Genomic DNA, 13656 nt, shown 5'->3' with positions numbered 1-13656 from the left:
TAAATAGGTCACCGGGTACAATTTATACAGTACATACGCATTAGGAATAGATGATTCAATATTTTCAAACGTGTCCAGGTCTTTGTCTCTTCAAAAAATTCAAAGTATGAAAAGAATTTCATTAACTTTCCTCTTTCCTCATGTCATGCACGTTCTACGTCTGTTTCATCTGTAAGAAATTACTTTTTATTCATTTAAGGGGTACGAGAAATGAATATCATTAATCCAGTGGGATTATTAGAGGGAGACCCATTGTAACAGTCAGAAACACGAAGCCTAGTAAGCAATTACCCAACACTACAGTGGATCTGAATCAGCGTCAGTTCTACAAATGATTTCGTAGAATTCAGAGAACTGGAATATTTGCATAAGGAATCAAAGTGATTGGTGTTAAAGAATGTAGATAGCGATAATACCGCTCATGAACACTACTTCAGACGAACTACTATACGTGTACGAATAATTTCATTCGACTCCACGTTTCGAACAACGCTGTTCATATTGACACGTGTCAAGAAAATCTCAGTACTTGAAATAAAAGACGATACATGAATGGTGATAAATGATCTAAAACTTAAGTAAAGGAACGAATATAGCAAATGAATCACGCATAGTCAATACTCACATCAAAAACAAGCAAATGGTCGTTCGGGTTTTAAGGGTATCCTCTCCACGTAGATATAAGATATACAACATAGAATTAGAGTCTCCCAAAACTAATCTGAACGATCTAATACTACAGCCTACTTGAATACACTTACAGAACTCCAATAAATATCAAAATAACACGAAGCAGCTGTGTTGTCCAGGGTAACCGCTCCTAATGGCGTCTGTTCCAGTACTAACACCCTCGCCGGTCTTGCTGTCTGGGTCGTAGTTTCAAACTGATTCGTTAACATGTTTCGGCAAAATTTTACAAGACTGGTTAAAAAGTAACAAATGTTCTTCGCATTTCGTACAAATATCTTAGAACAACTGACAAAAGATGACAAAGCATTATCTATCTGCTGAAAACAATTCTAAATTGAAAAGGAATAGCGTGATTTCAGAATAAGAGAAAATGTAACATTGGAGAATATGATGCACGACGTCTTCTGTTATTGAGTTCAGGTTATTCCACATCAAAGCAGATTCATTATTTACACATAGATACTAAACTGTTTCCTTTATCATTTATATGTACATTGGTCGCTATTTTAGCAGTCTTGCAAAAAATTTTTGAAATATGTTAACGACACAGACATAGATACAGACGACGTGTGGAGTAAATACCTTTCGAAACCTGGAGAACTTAAGGCTTCATTATGCTGCTTGGATATTCCGTACAATTTGTATCTTTAAAGTTTATCTTGTAATCTTAGAGCGTTCAAATAAGTTTTAAAGACTTTGAATCACTTTGTATATGATTTTATATTTACGTTGAGAGAATACCTATTAAGTCGTGGAGAACCTTAATTTTATAAAGAGCTTATGATCAATCATTTTTGTATATCATACATAGGGAAAGATATATGCGAAACATGGAATTCAATACAATGAATGACTTGCGTGCCTATAGCACTTTAGTCTTGGTGCTGTTGTATGTGGTCACTCCTCCCAAGTGGGACATAAATATCTAGTTTATTTATCTAATATATCTTTAGATGTATTATGAAGCACGGGTGTAGCCCATAAAACGTTCTAAATCTAACAGAGCGTAGAATTCTGGGAAATAAACGCAAAAAAGCTTTATACTGTTAATATGATGATATACTTTTGGTAAAGGTGGGGGCTATCATATTTGCACATATTTCACAAGGCCCTTGTTGATATTGCTCCAACAAGGAAAATGTGGCACGGTATGTTATCATATACAACATTCCCTGGTTCGTACATCTGATCATTTTTCCTTTTATCATTTTATATATTAGGAAAATGCTTCATGGTTTATACATTTCATTATTTTTTCCTCTTATTTATCTATACGTTAAGAAAATACTCCTTGGCTTGTCACTCTTGTATTTTTCTCTATTTCATCGCTTATGTATCAAGAAAATATCATCACTGGAACTCCCAGGGGTACCCTTTATATAAATCAGTGTTATAGAAGTTTCATGATGAATTTTAATGTGCATTACGTCGTTACGATCTATGGTATAGATTATGTTGGATCTTCTTAAAGAATTTAGGATACGGAAGTGAATGAGTTTTGAATTATAGAGATATCAGATGAGGTAAATTTGACGTTTATGTATACCAACAATAAGGATGGACGTTAAAGAGGTCTTTCTCCATGTAATGGAGCCCATTTCTTTTCTCCCGTTGCTGATTTTTAAGATGGATTCAAGAGCACTTGAGAAACTAAGGCATAACTTGCCCAAGTGAGCACTTTTATACCGTGTCTCAGGCGAGGAAAAATGGGAGTTTTGCCTGTGGTTTACATGAGCCAAAATGAATTATATACAACATAAACTTTTGTTTGGTGTGTTTGTGTTCATAATCAAACTCCGAAAGCGTTGTGAACATTTGTCAGTCTTTCATATGAATATTGAGATTAGTCAATTACCATGTAAATCATAATTCTAAATTACACTTTGATTTGCATTACTTCAAAAGATTTCCGAGAAAACCATACACAAGATATGTCCAGACGTGCGCTACATTAGTTCAAATTAACGACTTAATTGCCTGTAGACCGTTTGGTTCGATAAGATTCAGGTCATATCTTGAACACTTTCTTCAGTTGTTTACGATAATCGTAACACCATTCACGCTCTCACTGCCCGTTAGACTTATCAAAACTCTCTTGAACGTCTGTAAGCAAAGCTCCAACGCCTCTGTACATTACAAGTATTAGGAAAGGCTTCAACATGGAGACGAGATGCCTGGAAATGACCCTCATAAGTACGCGAGAAATGTTCGTTAGCATTTTTTATTTACATCTAGGAAGGCCTCATCAAGGGGGAACTTTCGCGGGAGATTTTAATTTTCTTGGAAGCAATTAAGAGAGGCACCGGGGGCAGCAGCAGCAACGGCTCCGCTACGTTGCTAATCTTGCCTTGTGTAGTGGTCGAGGAGCCTAGGATAGAAAAGGGTTCAAAAGTCTGAAACTGTTGAGAATGTTAAAGCTGTATTAGCGTAGGCTGAGTAGTGGTGAATATGAGATGTTAAAAATGAGAGTATAGATTAGATAATATATGCTTGCTTGAAAAGGAATATACAAAGACGGTGTTTATATCAAAAAAAGAGGTTGTGTGGGTTTTCTAAGATTGATTTCGTACAGTAGGATATGCTGGAGATGCAGTCTCATCGTAGAAAGATGTGCTTAACATAAGAAATGTCCCTTAAAGGAAAGTATTCTTTCTACATTTTCGTTCATATTTCTTCGCCATTCCCTCTACATGGTGAAGTACCGCCAGGAACAGACGAAGAACAGCCTCATAGGTCAAATAAGTTCTCTAGCTGTCACGTATAGTATAGTGCACCGAAACCGGAACTGCAGTCGATTGCCTGGCTCAAAAGACCATTATGTGGAATCCCCAGACCACTTCATATGATCGAGTTCGGCCCATTGACAACACGTCTCCCTGTATATCACACCATCCCAGTTCTCTTTATCCCATGCCCGCCTCTCACCCCTCCGACATGTTCAGACATCGATAATCCAAAATCCTCTTTCACCGAACTCTAGCTACCGACCATCGAAACTAACGTTCATTAAATACAAATGGCATCCTTCTTTAGCAAGTTATTTCTAGCCCGCCACCCTCCGTCAACCACTATTGACCTTTAGTAACCTCATTTCGCACATAAGTTAAGATGAACTGAGCCTTCTTCTGTAAAGGATTTCGAATCATGTTCTGAATCTTTTCATATCTGACCAAAACATTTTTCGCTGTGTACCTGTGTGTTTGACTCTCGAAAGACAAGCTTTGCAGGAAGTCCCGTCTATTAATCCCTGTCACAACACTTGCTTGCAGGAGAGATTTGCACTGTTATCCCTTAAGGCTAGGCACAGCAAGGGTAAGAGTTCGCTCCCACATGTAGTCGTTCCATAGCTAGTTTGAACTGTCTATATTTACTCTTATCAAAATAGTTCTTTCTCTTTAGGAGGTACCAAAGTTGGTGCTCTCTCTCTTTCTCTCTCTCTCTCTCTCTCTCTCTCTCTCTCTCTCTCTCTCTCTCTCTCTCTCTCTCTCTCTCTCTCTCTCTCTCTCTCTCTCTCTCTCTCTCTCTCTCATTTTCTATTTCTGTAATGTACTGCAAGACTGCCTTTCTCTCAATTCATCCTGGTCGTCTGTCCAGTGGATGATATTCTCCTCCTCGTGGACGACTTCCCCTTTGTTATGCCACTCGTCTTGGGGTTTTGAGGACGAGATGTGAAGGAGAGCGTCATGAGCTAGACTTATGAAAGATGGTTGACAAAGAGGTCTTGGCTGAGCTCTCTGTCTTATTAAGGTTTCCAGCCTTAGTATCGAGTCTTATATAACCTGACTCTGTGTTAAAAGTATCGGGAGGAAAAAGGAGTTCTGATTGTGTGTGGAGAACCTGACTGAAGATTTTCTCAAAGACTATAGTCCTCGAGAGGGATTCGAAGAATGAGAATCGATTTCCACAGGGAAGACTTCGGAGAGAGAAAGTCAAATCTATAAGAAGTAGTTCTTGGAACGAGTTTCGAGGAGAGAGAGAGAGAGAGAGAGAGAGAGAGAGAGAGAGAGAGAGAGAGAGAGAGAGAGAGAGAGAGAGAGAGAGAGTTTTCTGAGGATAGGATCTGGGTATGCAGAACGACATCTAAAAGTCTGTGTCAGGATCACGGGGAAAGGTATTTTGGAGTGTCGGATCGACAGGAAAAATGCTCTAGCGATGCGCTATGATGTAAATACCGGATGCTTCAATAAAGTGCACAGTTACGGCACTGTATTGCCGTTTTAAGCGAAGTAACGTTTGAAAAATGGTGGAAACAATAGTGAAAAGATTTTGTACTGCGTTTACTTTTCTCGCATGCATCTTTTTGACTATGATTGTTAACTGCAGCAAGAGTCTAAGATTACCTGCATTCTCTTTTACGCAGAAAGCATCCAGAATATATAAGTCTAATAACAAATATTTTCTTTAATCGTATGAATCATTAATTTCAATGTTAATATTCATGGAAAAAGAAAATGTTTCTGTTTTTCGATGAAAAAGATTGATTTGAATTACGTGCTACGTTATACAATGTACATTAAGAGTGAAAATATCTATAAATCATTATATTTACTATGTTTTTCAACTTGCCCTTGACCCTCTACTCCCACACCACCTCCAGCAGCTCCGAAATATACTGACCTTTTCATTCTAATGGCTTGAAAATGAGCTCAGCTATTTAAGGATCCTATTTCATGGCTGGGGGAAAGTTATCGTATTTTTCCTCAAATTGGGCTGAAGGAGGCAGCTTTATCACCAACATCCTTTCATCCTTGTTTCCCATATTATCTCCGCCACCCAGGCTGGCTCGTCTTATAAGAACGGTTGCAGTCTGGTTTGTGTTGAAATAAAGGCTGTACAAAAATATTTTTTTTTTTGAGGAGCACGTTTCTTAGTGAGGACTTAATAGGGAATGGTAATGTGAGATGGTGTGGAACAGGAAGGGATGAGAGGTGTATTTGAGGGGTAAGAAAGGGTTTTAGATTTGACTGGGAGGGTAGAGGCTATATAGGGAGAAATAGAGACCATTGAGGAAGGGTGAGAAATATTGGTGGTAATAAGGATGTTCTTGATAAATGAGAGTAAGTGAGGGAGGTCATTAAATGTGTCCGTGGCTAGGGAGATGCTAAAGCGGAGGACGTGCTGGTATAGGAGGCTTGAAAAAACACCAATGCACGCCTGATAAGAACACTGTCAAAGATGGCTCCGTAATATAAGGTTTTCGAGAGAAATACATCAATTAACTGTGGTACAGGAAGAGACGTCCCTTTTTTTTAGAATTGCTAACGTAACGCTACTGGGGAGGGAAGACGGGCCAATGGAAACGAGAAAGACCTCAGGAGCTGAACGTGTCTACAAGACATCTTGAGGTGAAGGTCGATAGATCACCGAAGTAGACACCAAAGGAGTACTGGGCAGCGGGGTCTGACCATGTAAGACATTGTGCGGGGTGGGTGAGGGGAAGGAGGTCGTGTTAACAGCATCAGGGTTAGGGAATGGTCGTTGGGCTGGAAGTGGCGGTGGGAAAGGTTTAAGAGCAATGTGGACAAGAGAAGGAGGAAGTGTACCCTGGTGCAAGGGAAGTCAGACATGGTCGTACCCATCTTCCTTGTGTACCCCAGCGGACATAGACGAAAAGCAGGGCAGGAGGGTTCTTGAGGGAATGGTGGAAATGTTTCTGTTCTCTCTCTCTCTCTCTCTCTCTCTCTCTCTCTCTCTCTCTCTCTCTCTCTCTCTCTCTCTCTCTCTCTCTCTCTCTCTCTCTCTCTCTCTCTCTCTCTCTAAGAAACATGGTCACTGGACACTAGGGTAAATTACTTCCTATGTTATGAATGCCATGACTATTGTCAGTAGGACAGAATTTACTAGACACAAGTGTATAGATGTCCTTAGTTCCTCTAACAGGGAACCCGTAACAAACCAATCGATATTGTTGTAGTCATTAATCTATATGATCTATTTCTCTGTGCCTGTGTCTATCTATCTACTCAGGACCATAATTCCTCTCCCATTGTACAGTTCACTTATCCTCCCCTCTCCTTCCTCTCCTCTCCCCTTCTATCCTCTCCCCTCTCCTCCCCTTTTCATCTCTTCCTTCTTCTCTTCACCTATTCTGTCGCTGCGGTTAAGGGCCACTGGTTAGGAAATGGCCCCATTTTTCTCCCGAGGTTCAGGTGTTGGTGATGTAAATATAACGCCACTAAGAGGGAGTAGGAGTGGGGGTTTGGCTGGGGAGCAGCAGCGGTGGGAGCCAGATGGGAGATGGAGGGGAGAGGAGATTTGAAGAAGGGGAGTTGACTGGCTGCCTTTATTTCTCCATTCCCCGCAAGAGATCGAAATTCTCTTAATTGTTTCCTTATGACAAATAAAATCTGAAGTAAAATATAATGTTAGGGGCTTTATGCAGATTAAGCTGTGTCGATCGCTCGTGAGAGTCGTTCAGATTTGTTCGATTTTCTGAAGCCATTACCCATGTTCAAATTACTGGTGTATAGGACTCTACTTTATTCATGGCTGCATTTGTGATTCATTCACCGAAGTGAAATTCGTGATACATACTAAATTCCATTTCCTACATCTCGCGATGTTTATTGGTGATATAAACAAGTGTTTAGCTTAAAGGCAGCTGAACTTATAGCCTGGTGAGATAGAGTTTACCAGCAGTATACTCACAATATACTCGCAGTATATGATAGGTAGCCACTCTCTCCTTTACGGTTCAGTGTGTTTCGTGCAACTTAGTAAAGGTTTACCTAACTACATGGTAAGAAAGTACAGTATAATGACAACACTTCGGATAGGAGCCCCTTTCTTAGCGGTTCACTAACGCATCTCGTATGCCCTAATGACGAAAGTTTTTGGGGAAAAAGTATAACCAAAGAAAAATAGTAAGGTCTCGAGATGATAATATATCAAAGACTTCTAATTACTTGTGGGTAATTAGCGAAGTATTATGCAGGAGTTTGATAGACGTCATTATGGATAAAACTAATGTTCTGATGAGTATCGAGTAGTTGCATTGCATTATGATAGTTGACAAGTACGATGGGATTAAGGGTTCTCAGGTTCAGGACTCTCGTTTGACTGCTTAAGATCATTGTTGAATGATATCTGAGTTTCTGACTGGCAATAATTATTGTTTCTATAGATTTAGACTATAGCGTCAGTACTCGTATTGAAGGAAGAACCAGAATTTTATCTGATTACTTTTGACACGCATATTAATATCTCCTCAATGGCGGGAACTTACTCATTTTTCTACATTGTTCTTTTTCTCTCTTTAAAACACTTGAAGGTTTGCACCATTTCCTCATTTTGGTACTTGCAATATTCTATTAATAAACTTTAGGTAGTTAAAGATAATTCCATAAAGATGAAAGTCTTCAAGACACAGGGAATGTTCCTCACTGTATGAGTGAGCTGGCCGAGAGAGCTTATTCTCTCGTGAGTGTGAGGCAAAGTTGAGCCTTGAGTGAGACGTGTAAGGATTCTCCTTTATGACTCAAAATCTCTCGCGACAAATATATACATCATGTTTTTACTGACTTACAAGGCCAGTAGCTGTTTTATGAGGCTAGAAGAACTGCGACGAACTCTGAGCATTTGTATACATAAAGCAGGCAAATATAGCATATTCTCTATCATGAACAAGTATCAGTGCTTGGCATTAACGTCTGTGGTAAAGACAGAATAAAAGGACCAGTGGAAGTAGCACCAGGAGTAGCAATTGTACATGAGCAGGAATGCAGGCAATGAAGGGGCAGTGCTAGCAGTTGCGACAGTGGAAGCAGGCGAGAGTATAGTAATATCAACAGGGGAAACATTAGCAGTATTACAGAAGATGCAGCAAGGGAGGCAACACTGGATATAACAGCAGCAGCAGCAGCAATTCCAAGAACAGCTGTGGGGGCAGCAGCAGCGGCAGCAAGAGAAGGGACAGCATGAGCAACAGCACCATAAAGCTATACAATATCTTTCTCCTCCTTAACCTGACCCTAGTAACTAACCTGTTATCTTTCGTTCTTTTAGCCTCCCCTCAGACTCGAGGAGGAGGAAGAATGTTCCTCCCAATCCATTATCTCCTGTAGTTACCAGGGCTGTCCATAGGGATGGCTGGAACATGCGGAGAAACTGGGTAATGAACGATGATAAATGAGGGGTTGAGAGAGGGTGAACCCAGTAACTCCCTTTCAGCCTGAAGTCGTTTCTCTATGTCAGGTCTGAGGCTTTCTTTGTGAGGAACTGTGAGTTAATGAGGGGCTGTGGGCAGACATTCCATAAGAGCTCTTCTTTTTGTAGTATAATGACATACCAGAATTTTTTGAGAGTGGCTTTAGATGTAGGCTGATCTGTTTCATTAAATCCATTTGCGTAAGCCAGAGGAACTCAAGCTTCAGGGTGTGGAGATCATGCCTTCCTCAGTATCACCACTGCTACCGACACTGGAGTGCACACAGATGCGAATGGTAATGGAAGCTTCGTCATTATACGATCCAAATCATGTCTGAATAGGCAAGAGTTTTTTCTTTTTTTTTAGAAGAAATGGAGAGACTGTAGTTGGACGAGAGGAAACATGTTTCGTTGTATATGTGTCAACAGCTGCCTGTAAGAGGGTGACAGAGAACTCGCTCCTGAAGGTGCTAAGAGCGATCATTTGGCTGGCCGCCACAGGCGAACACTTGGCCCGTTCGCTACCGCGCCAAGTCACCAGGATTGTCGGACGCCCTTACTTCGACTGGCATCCATCCCAATCTGACGCCGTCCTTGACCTTCACTAACCTCTGGCCCTGTTAAAACATAACCCGCCATACGTGAGTTTCCGTCTGATATTGTCGTTTCTCATTTGGGGGGTGTCGATGTAATCCTACGGATTATGCTCCCTCACAATTATTGCATTGATGTCCGTTCTCAAAGAGTGGAGGTTCTGCCTGCATATATCATAGCTCTGACACACCCCGGTCTCTTCCGAGCTAAGGTGGATTACTCGACGGGAAACAGGAGAGTGTCCGAATGACCTAGAACACATTTGGACTATGGCCTTGGCTGCGTCCTCAGTGCGTAGGATAGGACTTGAATCATACTGTTTTGTTCACGCTATTCCTTCGAGGGTTCTGACAACGATCATCTCGGTTATATTTCCCATCTTAAACTTGTCTTTTCTATTTTTGTGTGGCCTTTGTGGACTATTCTCTTAACTACACACCCCAATGCATTTTCGGGCAGTAGGTTTAAGTACAATAAAATTCAGTAACATGACTTGGATAACAATTCCCTTCCCGAACGAAAGGATTCTTTCTGGATATATTTGTTGAAGATACTATCAGAGTGTACAGTGAGGTTCGGACTGGTCAGTGACCAGACATTGTATATTGCAGTACCCAAATATCATCACCATATCCATTTTCATTCCGGCGTTTGTGAGTGAGTTTTTATGACTTCCTCTAATCATGAACGTTTGTGTTTACATAGATCACGAAGTATGTATAAGAAGGTAATTGTATAGATAATATTCTTATACAGTTGGATAGGAGGGTAAGACAGCAGAATTTTAGAGTAAGGCTGTAGTATATCAGGGTAAGGCCTAAGGATAGTAGAATAAGGTAGTAGAGCAGAAGGTAATACTGCAGGATGGAGGGTAAGGCAGTAGCATAGAAGAGTGCGACAGCAGAACACTATTCCCCACCTGGCTATCAGGTTAGGCCATCTCCACCTGCTTACCTGGAGCCTCTAGTCCTTACCTTACCAGGTATTATCATTCTTCAGGATATTCCCCAGGGTACCATTCCCGTCCATAACACCTGACATAATTCATCTCCAACCCAGCAATGATGAACATAATTTCTAACTAATGAACCTCATGACCTTCTCGTGATCCAGTGCAATGAGCATCTGTCTCAGTTTAGCCAAGGCAATTTCTAAGTTCTCCTTGTGATGAAGGTTCAGCTACACTTCAGGGTTTTGTAGCTTCATGAAGTTCCTTATCTTTCCTTTGAAATCTTTTAAAATGTAATATGAATTTTACTCATTCATACCCATCTAAAAGACATATGAGAGCTTTAATAAATGAATTCTGCTTTATGCAGTGTCCTTCGAAACTTATAGACGTTGTGTTACATCACGATCAATTGGTCTCACTTTGATGGGTGTAGGTACAAGTTTACGTAGGATATAACATGGGTTTTGTGGCTGCGGCCTCAAAGGCTATCTTCAGGGCACAAATTGAGGCCAGATTATCCAATATTAACTGAAGAAGCGGACGTGTGCCCTCGGAAATACAGCCAGACCTTATAACATAATTGTAACTGAGGAGGTAAATTTGTACCGTGCACACTAGAACCCAACTGCAGGCACATATAACAGTTTGTTTCTCTGCCACTCTGTACAGTAACTCCGTCCTTCCCTCGTCAAACATCTCTCCCCATGCTGACCGCCAGACCCGGGTTACCCCCAGTGAAATATTCATGAATGCTCTTACCTGCCATGTTTTTACCCCCTCGCTACCCGCTTCACTACCAGGCTTTACCCCCTCGCTACCCTCCTTTCCACCAGGCTTTTACCCACCCAATCTAAAAGTTTAGATGCAAGGAACACAAACAAACCCTTTCCTGGAGGAACCACGGTCGACAGATCCTCCCTCAGCAGGAACCACGGCTTACAGTCTCTCCTCAGGGGTAACTACGGACATCAGACGCTTCCCAAGGGGAACCACAGTCCACAGGCCGCTACCCCACGCCGTTATGCAAAATGCTCGACCTTTTGTTCCATGAAAATGGCTTCATTCTTCTTAAATCCAGGTGAGGGAAGTTTACGTTTTTATCGACGTAACTGAATTCCCCGCAAGTGGATAGTGTATATTTCCCTCATGATTCTCTTCCCCATAAACATATAGATGTAAGAAAAGATGTCCGCTTTTATTCTCTCGCGATAACGACGCCCCATTTTAAAAGCCAGTTTGAAAGGATCCGTTTCCTTCGTCGAAACATTTAGATTCATCTTTCCAGACGCTACAATACTTAACTGGTATAACCCAACACTGTGCTCGATAGACACAAGACGTTTATAGCTTTACAAGTCATAATAAAGGACATAAGCGTCTTATGTCCTCTTGTTACATCCTTAAATAGGAGAGGGTTAAAATCTACTTGCTATATCAATAGTTTTTGTTAGATAAAAGGTGTGGGGAGAGGCCTAAGAGGACGCTGAACCAATATCAACCAATCACTCTTATCTCAGCAACCGGCAGCTCGTTATAAATGGTTAGGCCAGAGAACCTTTGCACTCCATTCTGGGTATTGCCGGCACGATGGTGGTGACGCCTGAAAAGATATTCGTGTGGGAGGCGGGAGATTCGCATAACAGTATAACATTTGGATAACATCTATTGTTCCCCTGGTCTTGTTGTGAGGATGGCTCTATCACACTCTGTGCCTCCCTCTCATTCTCTTTCTTTCAATATCTTTTTCTCAGGTTTTTCCATCTTCTCGAGAGCATTGAGGCTTTATGAGGTACTAGGGAACGACTGCTACTTAGACATAAGCTATAGAACAGAGAGTTCCCTCCCATTTTATTCTATTCCCCGGGAATGTATTGACTACTACCTCGGCATACCATAAGCAAGGCCATGCATCACATCTCTCCCTCCTCTGAGAACCTTTATAGTATATATGATACTTAGTAACTTCATAAATCATAAGATACTTGACCTTCTCATACCGTTGGAGCTTCTTAACATTAGGCAGTCAGTATATCAGATCTTTAGGTCAGGATTCATAATAGCGTATGACTAAGTAAAGAGGGAAGGAAGTCAGTCTTGATATATCCCTCGAGTAATATGTATGTAATATATACGAACGTTAATGACCAAATGGAGAATTAGCTCACTCCGCAGATGGCATACTGATGTCCGCCTATCAGTTTATCTATCAGCGCTATAATGACATGGATGATGTTAACATGGCAAATCTTGGCACTTGATCCACCTATGCACAAATAAAGGTTTAAAGTTGAGAAATCATTGGACAAGGTCACAAGATAATCTGGGAGAAAATGGGTAAATAACTTGTCTAAATTTAGACCAACGGCTATTGTTAGGAGAGGTGTCATTAGCTGAGTTTGCCTTTAGAGTTAAAGGCATAGCAACTGATAGAGTCACCACTGCCACCAACATGAAATCATGACTACCAGTCGATAATTGTGAACACCATCAGGTGCTTGGCTTGGTGTGAGTGTGGCACAGCGCAGGCTGGGCAGTTGAGCAGGAGGGACTGTTCAATCGCAGGTTGGCTTGTGTGGTACAGTGTAGGCTTGGCAGGTGAGAGGGAGGGACTGTGGTACTGGTGCTTGCCTGGTGTAAGTGCGGCACAAAGTGATCTGGGCAGGTGAGTGGGAGGGACTATGTCAGTGGTGCTAGTCTGGTGTGAGTGTGGTTTAGAGAGGGCTGGGCGGTTAGGGGGGGTGACTCTGGCATTCCTGTTCTCGCACACGGCTCACTCACCTGTACCGACTCTGCCTGAATAATTGATTTGCTGCTCAGGCGAGAAATAGGAAGGAGTAAGCAAGCAGGTAGAAGTTCTGAGAAATGATGGTAATTAGTGAGTAACTGAATATCAAATATTCAGGTTATGGGAATAAGATAGGAAGATATGGCAGAGGTCATGGGAACATTATAGAAAATTGAATCGATGAATATTTGAAAGATGGGTAGAATGAGGGAACGGAGCAGGCGATAATAGGTGTAACAGAAAGGGAAGAAAGATGTTAGAAAAAGATTTTGGTTTCAAACGAACGCGATAGAAAGCGAGAAAATGTAAGATTAAACGGTAGGAAGGTTTAAAAGGCGACGTAAAAGTAGAAATGAATTTGGACGTTGAAAGAGATTGTAAGATGAGTAGGAAAGTATGTGGGAGAAGAAGAACGTTTGAATTCTAAAGCTGGGTCGAAATGAAGTGAACCAGATTAAAAATGTAATTAGATATACAGGAGAGAGATGTT

The 13656-nt window shown here is 41.2% G+C and overlaps 1 protein-coding gene and 1 long non-coding RNA gene across 13 annotated transcripts in view; one reads left to right on the top strand and one right to left on the bottom strand.

Annotated features, from left to right (window-relative positions):
• Positions 1–863, bottom strand: part of LOC139748112 (uncharacterized) — an 89580-nt gene extending 88717 nt beyond the window's left edge. Inside the window, exon 1 of the long non-coding RNA XR_011712536.1 lies at positions 762–863. This is a non-coding gene — a long non-coding RNA (uncharacterized lncRNA). The remainder of the gene's footprint in view (positions 1–761) is intronic.
• The window catches only part of LOC139748110 (follistatin-related protein 5-like), a 467164-nt gene that overhangs the window by 335756 nt on the left and 117752 nt on the right, over positions 1–13656 (top strand). The gene's annotated exons all lie outside the window — the stretch shown is intronic.

This window comes from Panulirus ornatus, chromosome 72, assembly GCF_036320965.1.
Source record: "Panulirus ornatus isolate Po-2019 chromosome 72, ASM3632096v1, whole genome shotgun sequence".
Lineage (NCBI taxonomy): Eukaryota > Metazoa > Arthropoda > Malacostraca > Decapoda > Palinuridae > Panulirus > Panulirus ornatus.
The sequence above is the reverse complement of the archived record's forward strand: the minus strand, read 5'-3'. Positions and strand labels throughout refer to the sequence as shown.